A 22,628-nucleotide genomic window follows, 5' to 3' on the forward strand; every position below is an offset into this window, starting at 1 on the left:
AATCGTCAAACCCAGTTCCCTAGGTTTCAGATGAAGAAAGGACGTGAGGCCAGAGAGGCAGGATCACGTGTCCAAATTTAGTTTAATACCAGAAGCAGCACCAGGCTCCCAGCTGGTGGCTCTTCCAACCACCATGAGATGTCCTCAGCTTTGGAGAACTTGAACGGGAAGTTTGGAGGCAGCAGAAGGTGACCCGAGCCCTGCTCAGCTTTGCTGGGGAGGAAGGAATGGGGATTGGGATGAGCTCTGGGGTGAGATATCTCAATGGGCTTGTCGGGGCCCGACCCTCCTCTTCATAGAACCCTTTGGCTGTCTGCAGCATCTGTCCAACAACCACGCACCCTGCGGCCAGTGTGGCCCTCAGACTCCACACGCTGCCAACTGAGCTAGGAGCTGGACTCAGGGCGCTCCTGCCCTGCTTCCCACCAGCGGCCCCTTTCTGATTTTCCTGCACACTCTGCTGATTCCCACAAGCAACGTTTTTAGTATGCAAACTAGAACAAGGAGGGAGAATCCTATCATTCCAAGAGCCACGTGGCCAGAGGCTTGACCAAACAAGGAAGACTTGGCCACCTTTGGGGACCCAAGCCTAAAGCCAGTCATTCCTAGCCAGAGGCACCCCGATCCTGTCTCAATCTGTCGGGTGCCTACTCTCCTCTACCCCAACTCGCGTTATGGGGCCTTTATAGTTCTTCCTTCCATGCAAGGTCAACCTTGCCTGGGCATGGTTTAGGATACAGAGTCTCCTTAGACACCAGAGAACAAGAGGAAGAATCTGTGCACTGGAAACCAGAAAGTTCTAGAAATCACCAAAGGAGAAGCAGGAATGGGAACTGCCAAGGCGCAGAAGGGTCCCTCTTTAGAGGAAGTGGCTGCGAAGAGTCTGGAAGAAGAGAGCAGCCTGCAAACCCATCAGGCAGGGAACCGGAGAGGCCCAGCGTTGGCCCTGTCCTGGGGCAGCCCAGACACATCCTACGTTTCTCAGGAGGAAGAAGGTGAGACTGGCAGTTGTTTGTAACGCTCCTGTCTTGATGATTATGGCCCCTGCCAGGTTGCTCTAGCATACATCATGATCCACAGAGCCGGATCCATGCACTGTGCAGACTAGACCTGGTATTTCAACCCTCTCTGTCCACGGACCGTTCTGTGCTTCCCCTTTGTTCTCCTCTCCAATTTCCCATGTCAGAGACCAAGATCTGAAGAAGTGCACATGGCGATAGGGATGTGGCATTGGGGCCCTTCTAAGAGGCCACCTCTCCCCTGCAGCTCGGGTTTCCTCCTGGATGTCAATTATTGGCTTTTACATAAGAAGGCTAATGCGTTTTCAAAGCAGGCAGATGGCCCCTCCCCATGCTTTGACAGTTTGGCTTTAGTTGAAATATCATTAAACTTTTCGAAAACAAGGGCTTTGAAACTCAATCCCCGCACTGTTTACATGTTTTTTCCCCCCTCTTAGAGTTGGGCTCTTCCTGCTGCAGCAGTTAATTCGCCCTTCACCCTCTGCACTCAAAACAAACACTGGCTTGAAGCATTCAGCTTTTCTACCACTGCGTAGCCGAGAGTGGAAAAAATAACATCTGAAACAGGATGGGCTCTCGAGATGCCTCGGGTGACAGGCACTTTTCAAACCACTGCAGGTGAGTCACTGGCGGTCTGTGCAGAGGTCGGCAGAGGAGCAGGAAGTGTGGGTATTTTCAACACGAGGCTGGGGAGCTTCTCAGAGGCCTTAACCCAGCCTCCCCTGGTGACCAGGGCCTTCCTGAGGGTGGCCACAGAGCAGAGTGAGCCCGAAACCATGCCGGGGGCCTACTGCGGCCTCTGCACTCCCTCCCCTGGCTTGGCCTACCTTAGCAAGACCTACAGAATTTATGAAACCCACAGAACCTTTTTCTATTTAAGCCCCAACAACAGCAATAGTCAGAATCCAGGTGGGTTGGGGCATAAGTGTGCCCTAGGGTTGAGAGGCAGCCGAATCTCTGCACAAGTGTGCAAAGAGTCGGTGCCACAAGATGTCCCGGCAGCTCACTGGGGTCTGAGCCTTGTGGCTCCGTGGCCTAAAAGAAATAAATCAAGCAGGGCCCAGGTGGCACTTGCACTTCCAAGCTAAGCCCTTGGCTTCAGTGACAAGCCCTCTGACTCCCATCTCTTGTCTCCAAATGCCAGAAGAAATAGGGAAAAAGGAGACTCAGGAAACGGAACTGAAATGACGTTAGATAAAAGATTAAAACCAGAGGAAGCACTCGTGGGAAGCAAGCCAGATGTTGCCCGAAAGAAGTTGTAAATTCAACCTCGCTTGGTAAAGTGGGAGGCCCGAGAAGACACGAGGGCTCTCCATCACTTGCTTTGAAGGTGGAGGGGCCCAAGGGGGAGCAGTGAACTGCCCAGGGCCTGGGCCACATGGGCCTCCAGCTCTCTTCAGGTGGACGCAAGTCCTTCTGAGCCCTAATGGTCTGGCAGGTGATGGGAGGACACTGGTGTTCCTACGTTCTTGGGCATCTCTGGGAGGAGGAAGTCGGCCTGGAGCCTCACTGCGCTGTGGGTCCAATACTGTGTGCAGACTCCCAAACTGGTCAGGAGCTACCAAAGCAAACAGCTGCTTCCCAGTACTTCTGCTGCTCCAGAGTCAGCTGCCTTCCAACCCTAGTAGAACCTGAAGAACCAATGGTGAAAGAAAACCCTAGAGTTTTTAATAAGCATCTCCAGAAAAAGGTCAGACTCTTGGTAGCATTGGATATGCTTGGTCTGGTTGGTCGAGAAAGGTGCACACCACAGAACGGCCTGGTGGAAGGACTGGAGGGGCCCGGAGCCCCACACAGGCAAGCTGAGCACCTGGGCCCAGCAGAGGCAGCACCCAGACACAGGGGCGGCGGCCCTGTGCACAGGTTCCTGCTGCTGCAGCAAAGTGCCATCAACGTCACAGCTTGCACGTCACACTCACTGTCCTTCAGTGCTGCAGGATGACTTCTCCCTGGCTGATAGCATCCAGGGGCCGGCAGGGCTGTGCTCCTCCCTAGAGCTCTAGGGGAAGTTGTTCCGAGGCCCCGCCAGCTTTAGCAGACCTCTCGTGCCCCTTGGCTCCTGGGCTGGCCTCCTTCTTCTGCCAGCCAAATGGCCTCTCTGTGCCACTCTAGTGCCACCCCTAACCCTCTTGCTTCTGTGGTCACACCTACATCTGCCTCTCCTTCTCTGTCACCCTCTTCCACTTTCAAGGACCCTGTGATTATATCCTGTCCACCTGGGATGTCCAGGCCAACCTTGCTATCTTAAGGTCACCTGGTGGTCACCTTAATTCCCTTTTCAAACTTACTTTCCATTTGCCATGAGACCTAGCACATTCCCAGGGTCCAGGGATGAGGTCGTGGACATCTTTGGGGACCATTGTTCAGTAAGGCTTTGCAGTGTCCTTTGTCAGTGAGCCTTGCCAACCACTGAGACAGTTTCTTATTCGTCCCATGGTTCAGTGGTTAGAACCTATGACCAGGTCATGGTATCTCCTTGGAGCAGAGATATGGTCAAATAATACTGTGACCACTGCTGCTGCACACACACCAGCCTCTGGGCACAGTTCTGAGCCCCTCCTAGGCATCTTCACAGGAGAGTGCAGACTGTCCATGTTGGTCAGGGCTAGGACCCAGCCCTCTGGACTCCAGATTCGTAACTACTAGGATGAGGAAACTGTAGAGGCCCTGCCCTGTAGACACCAAGGACCAGAGGCCATGTCTCAGCACCTTCCTGGCCCCCTGGCCCCCATCAGTGCTTCCTATGGAGGGAATGGCCTGTTATGTCATCCTGGTAGCCTTGGCCCCTTCTGAATCCTGACCACTTGAAGGTAAGCCCCCGACTGAGGGTTATGAGGAGCTAGAGACAACAGCTTTGTGTGCCCAGCCGAGGCCAGCAACACCAGCCAGCTACATCTGAAGCAAGGCCACCTCCCTGCGGGGGCGAGGATGTTCTCTAGAGCAGAGACAGAGGTGGCCGACATGTAGTCCTACCCCTCAAGGGCCCTGGAGTCATCTGAGAAGGGGACAGAGCGACTCACCAAGCCAAGGTGTCTGCTCATATGTGTCACCGTCATGATGGTCTGTGGTGTCTGTAGGTGGGACTCCCCACCCACCCGGTCTGTTGGCTTTTCCTACATAGCAGAGGGATGGCAGGATCAGAAGCCGGGACTGGGGTTTGGGGGGTTGCTCCACCAGAGTCCCTTGATTAGCTGAGGACTCTGGTGTCCTTGGTCCAAGGAGCAGTAGCCAGGCCCCAGTTGGCAAGATGAGGAGGGAGCAGGACAGGGGAACCTAACCGCCAAGTTCCGCACATTTCACAAGTTTGTTACAAACCCCAGAAGCGTTGTTTGGTTGCTTAAAAACGATTTAATTTTTGCAATCTCCTCAAGAGAGAGGGTGCCTAAATTAAACCTGACACTTGGGAAACAATGGCTCTGCGATAGAAGGACAGTTCTTCTCACAAGAGGGCAGCAAGCAGGCTTGGAGAGGCACCCATGCCAATGCTGTGGAGGACCTTTGTGCCCTCTTCTGAATCAGAGGAGCAGTTCTCCCACCATGGGCTGGCGCGGTCACCTTCTGGGTTCACCTGGAAATTTAAGCAGCCAGAGGGAAGAGAAGACCTTCCGTTGCAGGGGCCTCCGGCAGCCGGCACTCAACTGCAGTTCAGCTGTGGCTCCTGCCTGGTGCCTCTGACAGTTAACTCCTGCAATTGGGCCTTGGCTACCCCCACTGCAAAGGAGGACACTGCACTGACCCTGTGTGTTGATGGGAAGCTGAGGCAGGATGGTCGTGCTGCAAGGTAACCAGCTGACAGAGGCGCACGCAAAACCTCGAGAACAGTAGCTGCTCTCACGCAAAACCTGAGAACAGAATGCTGCTCATTCCACGAAGCCCCACACAAACTACGCCATCCAGACGTCCTCTCTTGTCCAGCAGGAGCCCTGCCAGCAGGGCCTCTGCACCATTAAAGCTGCTCAGGTGGATGGCACGGCCACTGCATACCTCCCTGAGTCTTGCATGCTCTTCGCACAGCAGGCAAAGCAGTGCCCAGCGTGGTGTCACAGTTCATTCCTACAGCCAGAGGCCAGGAGGGGCCCAGAGGAGAGCTGTCCACTCCCGTGGGGAGAGGCCAGAGCGTGTCCAGCTCAGCCTCGGGCTCTGGTGGCTGCAAGGCACTGTGGGAGCTTGTGTCTAAGGTGCTCCTACTTAGCTTAAGTGAAATCAATGCTCAGGGGACGTTCCTAGGCAAGCACCAGCCACTGTGCCCATGGGTTCCCCCTAATGTATTTCAGTTCCTCCATCCATCCAGCCGGCGGGCTTTGAGCCGCGGCACTCAATTCACCTATTTTCTGCACACAGGCCAAATACACAGGCAGGCTTGGTGTTCTCACAGGACAGTCTGCCTGGTGCCAAGGAAGTCCACAGGAGTCACCATTGTGTGCTGAGCAGCCACTGTGGGTGGGTGGCCCAGCAGTGGCTGGCACACACAGGGGCGATGGAGGGGGCAGGGAAGCCAGTGAAGTCGGTGTCATGTGGAACCCAGGCATTCTCACAGGAAAGGGTGCATGGCACTGACCTCTCTTGGTCATCTGAGCCCTGCTAGGCATTTCTCTGCCAGAAGCAGCGAGGTGCCGTCAGGATGGCTGAGCGGTCTAAGACGCTGCGTTCAGAAGCAGCGAGGTATGGCAACCACCCTGGTGGTGGACGAAGCTGGAAGAGGTCTCTGCTCCAGGCAGGAATGGCACGCACCCACGGGGCCCGGCCTGGCTGGCTACTCGCCATCTCAAATGCCCCAACACAATATGGTGACCCTAGCAAGAGAATCGGGTGGACAGTAGCAACAGCCACCACAGTGCTCGGTGCTGTTTTAAGGTGAGCGTGTTGACTCATCTCACCCACCTAACATGGAATAAGCGCCATTATCCTGCCCATTCTGCTGACGAGGGAGACGAGGCAGGTCAAATAACATGCCAAGGCTGCAAGCTACCGGGACTGGAACGCTTGGCTTCTGACCAGGGTCTGCGCTTGACCTTGGCACTAAGCTGAACAAATATGCCACCTCCTGCGGGTGAAGAAAGGACCCAGCCGCAGCCCCTCACCCGGGCAGAGGTGGGGGGGAGAAAGGGAGGGAGGCACAGTGATCCCAGGAGGTGTCCGCCCGCAAGCCTCTCTCCTCTCTGAGAGGACCTGGCGAGGCCTTCCTACCACACCAGAAAGACCTACGAGAGTTGGGAGAACAGCCCCCCTCCCCAGTGCCAACCCAGCCGTGTTTTGCAAGCACCGATTACAGTGGGGTGGGGAGGTTGCCTTCGCGGTCATGGTTTCTAACTGCGAAGGAAAGAGGAAACCCGCGTCAGGAAGAGCACCTCTTGCCAACCACGCAGTGTGTGGGGACACCCCAGATCACAGACAGGGTCTTCGGCAGGCGTGGCGCGCTCCTGGCAGGGACAGGCTGACTCTGTGAAGCCGAGGGGCCTCAGGGCTGGGACAATCCCAAGGCCATCTGGGGAAAGGCCGGCGGGAGCAAGGAAGAGAGGACAGCACCCTGTTTGAAGGGCAGCTGGCCACACGTGGTCCTCTGAGCAGTTCTGGGGAAGGGCTGGGGTTCTGCTCTGGGCTCTCAGGAGGTTCCCTCCAGCTATGGCCAGCGCTGCCACTGGTCACCCCTCCAGCAACCAACGCTTGCCCCCAGGTCCAACTGCCGGAGCCAGTGGCCCCTCCCCCAGAACCCATGGCCCAGTCCCTGGAGTTCCTGCCACCCCGTACCCACTTGATCAGCCTCTCACACCTTCCGTGTGTCTTCCCTATGGTGGTGAGGCCTCTGGGGCAGGGCAGACAGGGGAGGCCACAGGTCCTGCTGGACCCCAACCCCAGTCTGAGTTGACGCCAGGGGAGGGGGGATGTGCCTGGGGGTGCAGAAGGCAGAGCACATGGTCAACTCCAGCTCTGGAACACGCACACTGGGACCATGGGTTCGTCATCCTTCCTCAGAAAAATGATAGTCACACTCCCCCAGGGCGTGTGGTGGGTGTAGTGGGTATAGTGTGAGATATTTGTTCATCTACTCACTATTTGAGCATCCACTATATGTCAGGCCTTGGAAGTGAAAGAATTTAGAAATCAGAAGAGCAACAAATTGGCTGGAGAAAGGGGTGGGGTCTCATCTCAAGGAGCAGAGCTCCTGAGGATGGAGGGTGGACAGAGGAAAGGCCCAAAGGGGAGCTTTCCAGGGGCGTCTGCCCAGGCAGCAAGAAGTGCAGGCTCGGGGGCCTCTCGTGTCAGCAGATGCCAGGTCTCTTGCCTTGGAAGCCTCTGTCAGGTAGCTTGCAGTCACCCTGGAGATCACAGGCCGTCCCTCCTCAGGGCAGCCCCCAGGCCAGGTGAGGTAAGATCACAGTCAAGGAGGGAGGAGACCCAGCACACAGCTTAATTCCAGCCTGTCCCTCCGGCCCCACTCCTGGGGGCTGCATACCTGAGACAGGCCCTGGCTGCATGGCTGTTCTTGGGCTCCTGAGATAGCGCACAAGGCCGCTGGGCCGCCACCTGGAGAACGGGGCATGGAAGGCTCCCAGCCTTCCCAGGACCTCAGAGCTGGTGCCTTCTCAGCTCCGCGAAGCTCCACACATCCCTGGCTCAGAGGCTGAGGGACAGCAGCATCAATCACTGGCCCAGTCTCCACCTCCTCTCCACATGGCAGCCAGGCACCCTCGGGCACCATGCAGGCAGTGCATCAGAAGAAGCCACCCTTCCTCAGAGGTGAGCCCACCTCTGGGACACACCTGCATTCCTGGTGTGCCTCTAGGACAGTGGGCAGAGAGAGAGAGCATCAGAGAGCTGAGGCACCTGCCCTGGGCTGGCCACCGCAGTGCTTGAGGCCAGCAGCTCTGCCCGACTCCTGATCACTGCCATAGCCGTGAGGGAGAATGCGTCATGAGTACCTGTGCCTTGGCCTCCACTGGCTCCGTGGCTGGGCAGTGCCCAACCCTCTGGGTGCCTGTAATGGCTCATCTATAAAATAGGCTCAATAATACACGTGGGGATCAAAACGGAGCCCCAGGTGTGAAGGTGCTTGGAAAGTCCAAGGAGACCAGGACCAGGACCTGTGCGTCAAGACAGGTGACCCACACTGAGCAGAGCAGGGCAAAAGGCCAGAGGTGCGTCAACTGCGTCAACTGGCCTGCTGACAACTGAAATTCCTGGACTTGGCTTTTTCTGTATCCTCTAGCTAGTCCAGGGTACAGCGTTCACCTGTGACCACTCAGTCTCTGACAGCATGTTCCCGTGGCTGTCCTTGACCTCAGGTCCACACCATGCTCCCAGCCAGGAGGCTAGCGTGGCCCTTGGGAAACGGCAGTGCCCAGCAGTCCTGTTAAACACCCCTGGTCTCTCCATGTAGAGTCTGAAAAATCAGCTGGAACCTCAAGCTACCTGGACCTTGTCCCACGGGCATTTTAAAGTAAATTGGACTCTAATCCACAGCATTAGCCCTGCGGCTCTCGAGCTTGGTGATGCTCACCTGACTTGGTGCAAAGCCCCTGTACACCTGGAGGTGCTCAGGCCTTGAAAGGGTGGTGACTGAGCAGGCTGGGTGGGGCCTGTGTGCCAGGCTCCCTCAGGTGAACCCACACTGCTGGCCCTGTGGGTAGGGCCTTAGGAAAATAACAGTCTTCTTGGTAGGAATCTAAGAGGAATGGCACTCTGGTGGTGTTGGGGAGAATGAGGTCTTTGGAGCCAGGCAAATGTTGGTTAAGGTGGCTCCAAGAGGCCTGTGGACAGAGCACGGCAGTCACCTCATTTTGTCCCCCTGCAGCCCTTCCTACTTAGACTGCAAGCTATTCAGTGTGATCCTGGTGAAGAGGGCTGCTGCAGATGACGACCGCCACTCAAGCCCCCCCAGCAAGCCTTTGATGATGACTCAAATTCAGGCACTGCCACTGGCCATCTCTGTGACTTTGGACAGCCACTTGGCATCTCTGAGCTACTGTTTCCTCATTTGTAAGATGGACATAATGGTTCCACTCTGGCAGGGCTCTGTGGGGGACTCAGGAGGGCTGAGCACAAGACAGGCATGTCACGGGCCCTCGGCATGTGCAGGCTTCTTTCTTTCCCTCCATGGCTGGTTCCCAGATGTCTGAGTGGCCTAATGGAATGTCCAGATGGGCTCTCAGATCTGGAAAGCCAAAGAAGAAGGTCATGTTGTGTGTGGGTTTGCTGTGGCTCTTGTTGCCCACGGGCAAGTGTGCTTCAAGAGGCCACATCTGCCCTGCACGTGGTCAGCCCAAGATGCCCAGCAGCTGTGGACTTGAAAGGAGCCGTCTGGGACTGAGCGACAGCAGTACTAGTCCCGTGGGTGAAAAAGCCGTCATGGCAAATGGACGAGCCCAGCCGTTTACTGATGTCCGCAGGCACAGCACCTTCCTGCAGCGGGATTTTTTTTTTTTTTTTAATACTATAGTTTCTTTTCCCCAAGTTTTTCTTTTTTCCTTCCCTCTTTTTCACAGAAGTCCTGGATCCTGGACAGGATGCAGAGTGGTGTGGCAGGAAACGCTGTAGGCCTGGGCCTAGAACTTGAACCTCCAGAGTCTACCGTGGAGCTCACTGTGTGCCAGGAAACTACTAAATTCACTAACAGCCAATATGATGAGCTTGTTCACTCCAGCTTTTGTTGACCGAGGGAAACCTGAAAGAACCCTGGGAGGTGTCAAGATCATACATGACACAGTCCCAGTCCCTGCATTCCAATGACTTGTCCCAAATAGGAAGCAAAGCCGGCTGAGCTAGATACAGAAATTTGCACAATCACCAGCTGTGAGGTGAGGTGGTGGACAGTAGTCCTCCACACCCTACCTGTGCTTCCCTGTGGGGGACCCACCTGCCCCAGAGAACCCAGGCACCTGCTTCTGCCTCCTGCATCCTTGGCTGAGTCTGCTTCAGCCCAGTGTCCAGCTCTCTATAGCCCTGGAGCATGAAATCTTGGAGACTCCTCTTTGCCACCTGTCTCTTACAACTTCCCATGGATTAGGAAGAAGGAGAATGAGCCATTGAAACACAGATGAGTTCAAGACACAAGAGAGCATGTTCTCTTCTAGGCAAGAAATGTTTGGGATTTGGCAGAGTCTGAAGTTCATGTTGTTGGATGTGACCATACACCAGCTGCCTCTGCCCTTCCCTAAGGAAGCAAGCATGCCCAGGGCTCTCCAGGAAAAGAAGGCAGTCTCCTGGACAGCATGCGGCTTCTCCTGGCCCATCCTATCAGCACGCAGCTCAGCACCCACCATATTGGTACTCAGTTCAGTAGCACAATCCAAACACTTTGCAACCCTCTTACCGTAGTTTCCCTAACAACAGATTCCATATCCATGCAGTAGAGTACCATCAATTAAGCAGGTTTTCTAGCAGAGTATGCAAGAGAGTCTTCACCATGCAGCAGGACAGTCTCCTGTCCTGGGCTTTCAGAATCCTCTGCCTCTAGGGGCTGACCACTGGATGCAGAGGTACAAGCAGCGTACCCTGCAGACCCTCCCTTTCCCCTCACCAGTGGAGAGTCCTCAGCACTCTGGTTCTGCTGCTCTCTGCATGCAGGTACTTGGCTGTACCTGGAGAACGCAAGCCAAAAAGACTCTTTCCCCATCTCCTGTGATTGCAGGCACCTCCTCACCCTCCAGCCAGCGTAGAACCAGCTGAGAAACACCACTAAGACTTCCCTTCATGCCAACAAGGGGCTGCAGCTGGACGGGCAACTCCTGGGTATGATTCCATTGTCAAATGGGATGCCAGGATTCTAGCAAAAGTTGGTCAGGCCCAGAAGACCCTGCCAAGGCCTCTTACAAAGGAGTCTATCTCTAGGCCCAAGGCCATCTCTGGAGGTCTGAAAGAGAATGAGAAAAGTAAGCTTCAGGTTCTCAGTTCACGGACCATGTTGTGTGGTCTGAAAGCCTCTGGATCAGGGAGAAGGCCCCAGGCCAAAATTCCAGTGGAGGCTGCGGGCCCAGATGGATGGCTTTCATTATGGAGAAAATGCATATGAAGTTTAGCGGGGCTTGCTCTTGTTTTAAGAATATTAACAAGGCTTCGTACAGTTGTCCTGACCCTTTAGGAGAATAACTTAGTTAGCACAGCTCTTGGCACTCAGAAAGGAACTCAGTCAATTTTACTCCCTGTGCAGCAATGGGGCCAGAGCTGCCACCTGGGGCCTGATTCCTGAGGGCTGGTGCATTTTGCAAAGAATTCTTCCCCTCCTGCCACTAGGCCTCCTGAGAGTGCTGGCAGTGCCCCCTCCACTTGTAACTAAGTCAATCTCTCCCTTATCACCTATAGTCAACAGGAGAAACCAACTGGGGTGGCTGAGGCAAAGCTGAGTGCTCTTCTCTGGTGTGCTTCTGTGCAGTGCAGGCCAAGCCAAGCACACCGTGGGTGTCACTGTGTGTGTCTCCCTGTGCTGTGCAGGGCTGCACAAACCTCCTCCCATCAGGCAACACCACAGGCCCAGCACCCCGCCCTGCTGCAGTGCCTCCCTCCAGGGGCTCAGAGGCTTCGTCTTCTTTTACGGGGGGTATTGCAGGGAGAGGGGCAGAGGGATGAGAGGCCTGCCTTAAGACCACATAGCAAGTGTGAGCTGGGCTGCGTGGGGCTCAGGTGGCTGACCCCGCTCCCCGCCTCCACTACACAGGCTTCAAACAAGTGCTGGGGGCAGAGCCTGTCCCCCAGGTCACAGTGGTGATCACACTTGATAGCAAGACAAATGCAGACAAAAGTCAAAAGCCATCCAAAGAAAGGCATGTGCAGACCTGGCCCACCCCTTGAGAGCAGAGCACAGGACAAGGGCCATAGGGAGGGCCGTGACAGCTCTGAGGTATACGCGCTGCTGCCACTGCAGAGCCCCAGAGAGACCCATCCTGTCCCGTGCCCCTTCCTTGGTATTCATGGAGGGAAGCAACAGTAATGGTGGAAAAAAGCCAATAGGGAAGTTCCCCTCCTACTGACCTTGCTAAAGACGGCCACACCCACTAACCGTTAAGGACTGATTCAACAGCGTTACAGGATGAAAAGCAACAGTTTAGTACTTTTAACTACATTTCAGTTGTATTAACAGGGTTTTAAAAAAAGAAAATGCATTTCTATTTACACACTTGCCGTTGAAGTAATGAGTAGACAAGGCCTTTGCTCCCAACACTTTGCTTTTCAACTTGCCCATGATCTTGTCTTCCTGTTGGAGGTATTACAGCCAGATGTGTCCCTTCACCTTGGCTCCTGGCTGATCAAAGCATGCTGTTAGTTTCATTTTTACTTTGAAAAGTGTCTTTTACACAGTCATAGATAAAGAGTCATGAACATCTTAAGAGAATACGCATGGCAAAGGTTCATAAAAATCTGATTTCACAATAAATTCTAGAAAATGCGACACTGCTCATATCTTTGTCTTTTCAGATTGAGCCTGTTGTCTTTCAAATGTCTCCATTGCAGAAAAAAATCATAAACATAAAAACACTCCACATGGTCACAGATTGGCAGATCTGAAGGAGTCTGGTTTTCATATAAAGATACAGAGAGGAATAACACGACAAAACATACGAAAATAAACCAAACTCAGAGCTTCAAGAAAGAGGTGAGCAGGAGAAGCTAAGCTGGGCACGGAAACGCACCTCTGTCTCCACACACTAATGTAGTTGCTGTAGTTGAGCAGGAAATTCACGTTTCCTGGATGCCTAAGGGATAAAAAAGCTGTGGCCTTCTTGGCATTCGGAATGGCAGGAGGGCAGCACCTTGGAGAGCCTGGAGAATGACCCTCCAGAGCCCAGGCACAGACTTCTCCTTGGAGGCACCAAGTCCACAGAGGGAGGTCAAGAACCTGATTCAAGCACTCTGATTCTGTTGTTCATCACATACGGTTTCAGACCAGGAAACTATGAACCTGGAAAGAGTCCCGTTAGCTAGGAAGCAATCAGCAGAAAGTAAGTGCCATGAAAGATTAATTTTATTAAGAAATTGGGCAATTCTTGCTTAGCACTGTTATGGTTTAGATGTGAGGTATCCCCCAAAAGCTCATGTGTGAGTGCAAAAAACTTAGAGGTGAGAGGATTGTGTTATGAGACGCTTAACCTAATCAGTGCATTAATCTCCTCATAGGGATTAACTGGGTGGTGACTGCAGGCTGGTAGGTATGGCTGGAGGAGGTGGTCATTCGGATATGCCTGTGGAGCTTATGTTCTGACCATGATGAGGGGCACTCTCTCTGCCCCTGCCCCCTGCTTTCCGGGTGTCATGTCCCCATCTGCTTTTCTCCGCCACACTCTTCTGCCATGATTTTGTGCCCCATCCCAGACCCTGAGCAATGGAGTTGGCCATCTATGAACTGAGACCTCTGAAACCATGAGCTCCCAAAATAAACTTTTCCTCCATTAATTGTTCTCTTCAGGTCTTTTGGTCACAGCAGTAAATGCTGATTGAACTAGCACGTCATAGGCTGAGGTTGGATTAGTACCATTATGATTTAGATGTGAGATATCTCCCTTGGCAATGCTTACTCCAGAGAACTAGGTCAAGAAGAACAATGACCACAGTCAAGAAGAGCCCTGGGCAGCAGGCTGGCTCAATGTTCCTTGGAAAACCATATTTGGGGACCCCTCCCCAAGACAGCGGCTCCACCTGCCACTGTGGCCATGACTCTGGCAAGATCCTGGCTCCAGGGTATCACCCCTGGTGATAATGGGCAACAGGCCTCTCTCTCTCAGATTCCTTTCCTGCCAACAATCCTGGGTGATGTGGATAAGATGATCTTTAATCATCAAAAACTATTGAGGAGCTAAATCCCAAGAGGGAGAAGGATCCCAGCAGTGGCTCAGAAACTGAGAAGCTGAGCAGAGTTTCCAGGAGTTTTATTGGGTAAGACATAGGGAAAAAAAAGTACCAAATAATGGAATCCCGAGTTCAGCAAGGGAGAGGAGCTTGGTTCAAAACCTCAGACTTTCTGTTGCGACTCCCCAGAGCTCTGCTCCAGGAGGAGGTCAGCCTCCAAAATGATTGAACCATTTGAAGAGCTCAGTCCTTGACCAGACTAAGGTGATGTAAGATGAAGCAATACATTTCTAAACAACCCATGAGCCAAAGTAGAAATCACAATGGAAATTAGGAAATATTTTAATGAAAAGATAATAAAACTAAAATATATCAAAACTTAAGGGATGCAGCCAAAGCATGCTTAAGAGAAATTTATAGCCTTAACTGCGTCATTAGGAAAGAAGAAAGGATGAAGAAACAATGCACTAAGTTTCCATCTCAAGATTTTAATATGAGAACAGCAAATTAAACCCTAAGATAGTACAGGAATGGAAATAGTGAACAGCAGGAACTAATGAAGTAGAAAACAGTGGGAAAACACAGGAAACCAACAAGGCCAAAGATTATCTTTTTAAAAAGTCTAATAAAATTGATAAGTTCCTGGTCTGATTTTTTTTTAAAAAAGGAAAAGCCACAGGGAATCAATATCAAGAGGTAAAAAATGTATAAATAAAGCCTATAGCTATTAACTAAGATAAGAGATTGTTCCAAATCAATTTATCATAAAATTTTAAAGCCTAGATGAGACAAATTTCTTGGAAAACATGACTTATTAAACCTGACTCATACAAACAAAAAAGAACATCTTATTTGGCTAAATCTCTTAAAGAATCAGAATCTCTTAAAGAATCAATATATTCATGTTTTCACAAAGAAAACTCCAGGCTAAATGGCTTTACCAGTGAATTCTTCCAAACAGTTAAGGATGAAGTAACATTAATCTTGCAAAAAGTCTTTCAGAGAATATAGAAATGACTTTTCACACTTAACATCAAAACCTGACCAAAAAGAAAAGAAAAGAAAATTACTGGACATTTCTTTCTCCTGATCATGAATGTTAATCTTAAACAGAATATTATCAAACTGAATCCAGCAATATGTGAGAAGGACAAATGCATCATAACCAAGATGGGACTTATTCCAGGAATGCAGGATTATCTCAGTGTTCAAAAATCAAACAGTGTAACTTACCACAGGAACAGAATCAGTAAGAAGAATCAATATAATCAATTTATTCAGAAAAAGCATTTGAAAAATTCAAAGTCCAGTAACAAAATAAAGAAAAAACACTTTTAGGAAACTAGGACTAGAAGGGAAATTGCTTAATATAGAAGTATCTACAAAAATGATTCCAGCAAGGGTTACACTAAGTCTTCAAATATTGATCACTTTTTCCCAATATTGGGAGTAAAAGAAGAATATTCCCTATCTCCACTTCTATTCAGTATTGTACTGGAGAGGATAGCCTTTGCAATAAAGCAAGAAAAAAATATAATTTAAGGAATGCCATGAATTACAGATTTCATCATTGCAATATGTAGAAAATACAAAATAATTGACATTAACACTATCAGAATTAGTGAGTAAATTAAGCAAAGTTGTTGGATCAAGAGTGTCAATATACAAAAGTCAATTGTATTAAAAGCAGAGTCCATAAAAATATCATTCATTAATAGAACTACAGTAACATTTGACCTTCTTTTCATCAAAGACACAAAAAGATAAAAAGGAATGGCATGGAGAAAAAGATGTTTCCAATCTTTATAACTAACAAATGATTCATATCCAGAAAACATGAAGAACTTCTGAAAATCATCAAGAAGAAGATATTTTTACTTCCCCATATTGATTCTTTGTTAATTTTCCTTTTTAAAAAATCAGGCCAGGAGCTTATCAATTGTATCAGGAGCTTATCAATTGATATTTGGCTTTTTTGGTTTGGTTTACCATTGGGGGAAGAAAAAAAAAAAAACAGCAGAAGACCTAAATAAACTAATAGATCTCTAAATACCAAAAAATTTGAAAAGGTGCTCAGTTTCATTAATTGTCAGAAAAAACACAAACTAAAAGACATTTCTCAGAATGCAGAAAATTTTAAAAAGCAACCATATCAAGAATTGGTGAGGCTGTATAGACCCCTGAGAGTGAACTGGCAGAGCCTTTGGTAACATTATTTAGTGGTCTCACTGGGCTGAATGTCTGCACACTTCATAACGCAGCACTTCCGTTCTTTGGTATATACCGTGCAGAAACACTTACACAAAAAGACATATTTTAGAAAGTTCCAAGCAGCATCATTTGTAAAAGAACCAAATCAAAATATACCCAAGCAACCAACAGTGGCGGGTGGGGTGGGGATATGTAAACAAATTGTGATACATTCATGCTACAGAGTTTTATAGCATGAAAAATGCAAAAATGACTTATATCCTTAATAACACTAGATCAACCTTAAAGACATAATACTGAATTTTTTTTTTTAAAAAAAAAGCCTGACAAAAAGAACACCTACTGCATGATTGCATTTTTGTAAAATTCACAAGCACACTGTCTGACCTCTGGTGACGAAAGTGGTCCCCACTGCAGTGGAGGAGGGCCTGGGAGAGAGCAAGGGCTTCCCTGGTGCAGGCAGCATCCCCCTGTCACCTCAGGTGCTGGTTACACAGGTGCATCCACATTTGTGATCATCCACTCAACCAAGGCACAGTTGTCTAAACCTACATCCCCTGGACGCTTATTTACCAGCTAGCTATGAGACGGTAGCAGGTTCCTCAACTGTCTTAGTCTGTCCTCATCTAAAAAGTGAGTGTAAGAGAAACTACTACAAAGGACTGTCTGGAGATATGCATGAAGTGATGCTGGTGACAAGCTTAACACGCGACACCCCTGAACAACAGTAGCTCCCTGTGGTCCCTGTCAGGACCTCAGCCACTTGGCTATTTACATATGGGACCCTCAGGCTTTGGCTCCTCTTAAGTACCCATCGGCAGCAAAGCTGGGATTTTTCCATTCCCAAACCGTGTTCCCAGGCCCTGGCCCACGCACCCCCAAAGGCCCTGCACCTGCCTATGGAGGAGCATGAGTACTGACCAGGCTGCCTGTGGGTGGAGACTGAGCTCTGCCATCCAGAGGCGCTCAGGCCTCTGCACTCGTGTCCCAGGGCCAGGCCTTCAAAGGTCCTAGGACAAGGAAATGGAATCATTAGATCCAGAGGGGTTGAGAGCAGACCAGTGTAGGCACCAACCTCAGAGAAGGAAGAGCATCCGAGGCAGATCCAGCCTTGGGCTCACAAGGAATGCCCCTCCGCCACCGTGTCTGTCTCTGGTGGCAGCCAGAGCTGCAGACTCCTCTTTCTGCACCCCCACGGGGCTCTGCGGGCTCAGCTGCTTTTCCAGAAGCCCTGGAGGTGATGAATTCTGGGCTAAAACTCCTGTTTGTCTATCTGCGGTTTCAAGGCTCGTGTTGCTCTTACTCTTGCCCCCTGGACTCTGAGCTCCCTGGGAACCCGGCTGCCACATTGCTTCTTCCCTTTGAGAAGCAACATCTTCAAACATGGAACTTGGCTACATCTTTCCTGATTATAAAAATCTTCTACATTTTAACTAAACATACTGATTCCTGGGCTCAACCCAGCCCTACCAAATGGTCTCTAAAGACGGGGCCCAGGAATTTGTAGGTTTACTGCGTGATTCTTATAATCACTCACATCAGGAACCCTGCCCCGCCCCCAGCAGTCCCTGTAGATTCCTGGACTCAAGGGCACATTTCCTCCTCCATGGTCCTCCATGCCATGTGTGCAGGCTCAGCCCCTGGAGAGGGAGGCCCCGAGGGCCTCGTCTAAGTCCTGATGTCAGCAAGTTCCAGAGCTGTCGCCAGGCAGGTAGTGTTCCTCACCCCCAAAAGACTCAGGGAGAGGGTCCACCTGCTTCCACAGGTCTGACCATCCAACGGGGCCCTAGGAAGGGCCCAGCCTCCAGATGAGAAAGACTCCACGAGAGAATGAAGGAGTGAGAGAGGGAGTGAGTGACCTGTGAGGGGCGGTGCTACAGACAGGGGACAGTTCCATTAAGACTCATTAGGAACAACTGTCAGCTCTTTTTTAAAAAAGAATGAATCCCATAAGGTGTGAGGCTGAGATCGTGTGAAGTGCAGCCCAGTGCGGAGGCGGCGCCCAGCCAGGAGGACTCTTCCCGGCTGGCATCTGTGCTGACCCTCTGCTCCGTCTGCTGGCTGCCTGGAAGGGCGTGCTGGCCATCTTCACTCGGTCTCGCCTTCTTTTGTCCCTCGCCACATTGTTGGATTGGGACTGCCAGGGAGCAGAATTTAGTGACAGCTTTCAGGTTTGACTTGCCAGTGAGCATGTTTGGCTGGGTGTGGCGTTTCAGTGGTGTAGCTGGCCCGTGGCCTTGAAGTTCTGGTGTTCAATGAGCTCTCTGCATTACCCAAATGGCCTCCGGCACGTGTCATCCCACAAACCAGGATGAGTGTGTGTGTGTGTGTGTGTGTGTGTGTGTGCATGCATGCACATGGAGAGCACCCACCTGCTGGATGCTTTGCCTCCGAAGTGACCTTAGATCATCTTCGTCATGTCTCCACGCCTGGAGCACTCAGAGTGTGCACAGCTCCGTCCTGGATGTAACCAGGGTGGTGGTGAGATAGTGACCCTCTGCTGACGTCACGGGTTTGCCAAGTTCAGCAGACAAACATACCCTTAGTAGCTCCACCCCATGCCCACAGGTCAGGACTCTTGGTTGCAGACCTTGGCAACCAACTCTGGATAATTTAAGCAATGAAATTTACTGGGGAGGACAGAGGACTGGACTCAGGGTATAGGCATAAGGCAAGGGAGCCAGGAAGTTAAAGAAACCAAACCTGTGCCATTAGTGAGCACACTGTGGGTACTGGACCACCCCCTTGCTGGCCACCCTCAATCCAAGTGACCATCTTTGCATCATTGTTTCATTCACTGAGCAAATAGTTGTTGGGAGCCCACTATGCCTGACAGTTCCAAAAGTGGGGTTCAGGCACAGACCCACAAGATGAAGCTCTCAGCCCTCAAGGTGCTTGCTAGTGTCCTGGGAGGCCACCTCTCACCCACTCAGCTTGGCCCAGCAGGAGCACAAGCTCTTGCTATGTGGCCCCTAGTGATGTGCTGCAACTGGGAAAGAGGATGTAGACCCTGGCCGATGGCTTTCTACCTGTCCCAAGTTCCCAGTGACGTCCAGACCATGCAAGGAGGTGACCCGTCTGGCAGGTGGGGTGACCTAATGAGCCTTCTTTCAGGTGGAGTGGTGGGGAGGCATGGGGTGGCCATGCGTAAGATGCAGCTGGGGAAGGTAGTGTGGAAGGGCCAGCTGGGAAAGCATACTGCAAGCCCTGCATTAGAAGAGTCTCACAGAATGTGACTGCAGAGACCTTGAACCACGTGCCCATCCCGGAAGGACTGGGGGAGTGTTCTGCAGTGGCTGCTTGAGACCATAGGATCCAAAGAGCGATTTTAGGCAGATGTGAATGAACAGTTCATGTACACCCCTCCCTCCCCTAAAGTAGCAGGAGCAAGTCCCCACCAGACTCAGAGGACAGGGTGCTGCCCAGTGACCAGCGGGGCACATGGGACATCAGGGCAGAGGCCAGCCTCTGACAGCAGACACCAGCGTTGCCCGCAGAGAGCAGAAAGGTTCGAGTGCCTCTGGAGAGAGGCAGGGGCCTGAAGTTTAATCACATCTTTGGGTCAGTTTGTCCTTCAATAAGAGAGATACTAGACTCTTCACTACAGTAGCAATTGGATGTTGATCAGCTGAAATAAGACCATATGAGAAAGGGGCACAGGATGTGACACAGGGAACCTGCGCTGTGACCATGATCTACTAACTGTGTGATCTTGGGCAAGTCGCTTGAATTTTCTGAACCTTCTTGCTTGTCAATAAAACAAAGATATAGTTCTTGACAGATAAAGACTAAGCGAGATGGTGCACATGAAAGACTTTATACATTATAAAGCACCCTGCCAACATCAGGAACTATATTTATTCTCATTTATAAAATGCATATGGCTGTTGTTATCACTAATGTATAATGAAAAACTTTGAAGATGCTCATAAATAAATGAGTGCAACCATGGCTTCCCCTGCAGCACACAGGCTGCTGGCCTGTCCTGCAAAGTTCCTGCTGGGGCCTTGCTGGTCTCCAGAATAAACTAGTGGCCAGAGAGCCCTTTGGGTCACACTCTCCCTGGGCTGCATGGAAGTGATAAGTCTTTTGCACTGATTCATGGAAAAGCCCCAGCTACAGAACCCAGTTTATTATTTTAATAAAAATAAACAAATAAATAAATAAATAAATAGACCTTTTCCTGTGGGCAGGTTCCCAGGACGACAAAAAGCATCACAGTCTCCAGGGACCTGGCTGGACCTGAACTGAATTCTGCCCCTGCGGCCCAAGAAGGGCAGAGGCACCCAGCAGACCACACAGAGAACCTCCATGCTTAGCAGGGAGTGCGGGGCCGTGTCCCCTGGTATGTTTAGACGCCTTCCTGCACAGCACATTTGGCTCAGTGGTGAGGGGTCGTGAGGCGTTTGGATACCAGTGCACTGGGGTGACTGGATCTGCTCACAGTGGCCCTTCTCCTCCACTCCTGCAAAGCAAGGCCTCCATAGCTCACATTGAATATTTAAATTAAAGTGAATTCGGGCTGGGGCTGTAGCTCAGTGGCAGAGCGCTTACCTTGCACATGTGAGGCACTGGGTTCAATCCTCAACACCACATAAAAGTGAACAAATAAAATATTGTAGTAGTCCATCTACAACTACAATAAAATGTTTTTTTTTAATTAAAGTGAATTAAAATTAATTTTGTTTGAGGGACCCCACCGCTCCCTCTTGAGATAAGTGGAAACTCCCTGGGGTGATATACACTCCAGACTGAGAATCACAGCATCAGAGTGCTGCGCTAAGGAGGTGAGGGTCAAGGGTTCAATTCCCTTGTGCAGGGAGCAGTTAATTTCACTCTTCCTCATGGCCTTGGGTTCTACCCTTAACCCTGGCCATCTGTCTCCAAGAGGAGCCACTGGTCACCTACAGGACAGAATGTGATAGAAAGGTCATACCCATGCAAACCCATCAACCCTGTTAGAAAGACAACCCCAAGCATGACTCGTGGATAATGTACCAGGATCTTTCATTGTGCAGACAAGAGTGCTACTACATTTTTACTTTATGTGAGAGTAAACACAGAAAAATATGGGTGGCTCTAATGAATCAGAGGTCGTGGGTCCAAAGATCTCTAGGGCTTTACTTTTAGCTCCCAAGAGTGTAGCTGAGAGAGAAAGCTTCATACGTGTGATGTATATATGACGGTCACACAGTCCATTTCTACTTACCCTCACGAGGGAGACAAGCCATGTAGATATCTCTAGACAAAAGATAATACAAATAATATTTAGTTTGGAATAGATGATACAATGTAGGGACAACAGATTGTCCTTCTTAATTACGCCTTTCTTTAGCTAGCAGTGATATTAGTGAGCATCCTCTGAACATGCTGACTGATGGCAGGAAAAAGAGCCCAAATGCTCAGCTGGATAAGGAAGAGAGGAAGTTCAGGATTAAGCATGTGTCAGGGATAATCCACAGAAGAGAGATAATCCATCCCCATAAATCAAAAGCTAACAGTAGCCTGCTAATTACTGAGTTGCCACTATCATTGTTAGAAAATAGAATTGCAAGTCATTGGTTGTCTCTGTCTCTCCACTCTCCTGTTTAATCCAGGTATAACTTAATCCTGGAGGCCAGTCTTAGGGACACCTTCTGGCCAGGTTATCCCAGGCCTCTTCTCCCTAGTGTCATCTGCACACTTATGCTCAATTGTGGTAGATGAATCGTGTCCCCATAGTGCTTCAGGGTAAGGTCCAAACTCTCAAGATCTAAAGTCTCCTGGGGCCTACATTGTACTGATCATCCAGTGAGTGCCTAATAATAATATGCCCATTGACTGACTGAAGTCAGTAAGGAGTTTTGAATAACAAAGAATTACCATTTTCTCCCCCAATCTGACAAAAATTAGCTCGCAGTCATTAGAAAAACTCTCTGAAAAATGGGAATAGAGAGAAACTTTCTCAACTTGCTGAAAGGCATCCATAAAACCCTACATCTAACAGTACCCTTAATGGTGAAAGACTGAATGCTTTCTCCCCCAAACCAAGGAAAGGCCAGAGTGCCCACTCCAGCACCCTGTCCAGCACCCCACTGGAAAGTCCACCAATGCAATAAAACAAGAAAATGAAATACGAGCACACAGTTTGGAAAGCATGATTTAAAATGGTCCCTATGGTTGCATAATAGACAATCCCAAGGAATCCACAAAACAAACAAAAGTCCTAGAATTAATAGGTCTGTTAGCAAGGTTACTGGGCAAAAGATAAACATGCAAACTTAACTATACCACCATGTACTATCAATGAGCAAGTGGACACCAAAATTTAAAATGCAGTACACTTTATAATCACTCAAGAAGGAGGAGGAAAAAACATTTAGGTATAAACGTAACAAAACGTGTAAGTTACTTGTATGCTCAAAGTGCTGATGAAAAAAGAGACCAAAAAACTAAATAACTGAATAGAGATAACCTTGTCCATGGGTTAGAAAACAATGTTATGAAGATGTCACTTCTCCCCAAATTGATGTATAAGCTATAAGAAACCCAGCGATACTTTTTGTATATCTAGACAAGATTATTCTCAAATGCATATAGAATAATAAACTAGTATATCTAAGATTTTTGAAAAAGAAAAAT

At 50.1% G+C, this 22,628-nt stretch overlaps 1 long non-coding RNA gene across 1 annotated transcript; it reads left to right on the forward strand.

Moving 5' to 3' along the window:
* The first annotated feature begins 921 nt into the window (after positions 1 to 921).
* LOC114102483 (uncharacterized) lies at positions 922 to 13,403 on the forward strand. Its single transcript, XR_003584516.2, has 3 exons — positions 922 to 995; positions 1,457 to 1,637; positions 9,503 to 13,403. It is a non-coding gene; the product is annotated as an uncharacterized lncRNA (long non-coding RNA).
* The last annotated feature ends 9,225 nt before the right edge of the window (positions 13,404 to 22,628 follow it).

Source organism: Marmota flaviventris, chromosome 12 (assembly GCF_047511675.1).
Source record: "Marmota flaviventris isolate mMarFla1 chromosome 12, mMarFla1.hap1, whole genome shotgun sequence".
Taxonomy (NCBI): Eukaryota; Metazoa; Chordata; class Mammalia; order Rodentia; family Sciuridae; genus Marmota; species Marmota flaviventris.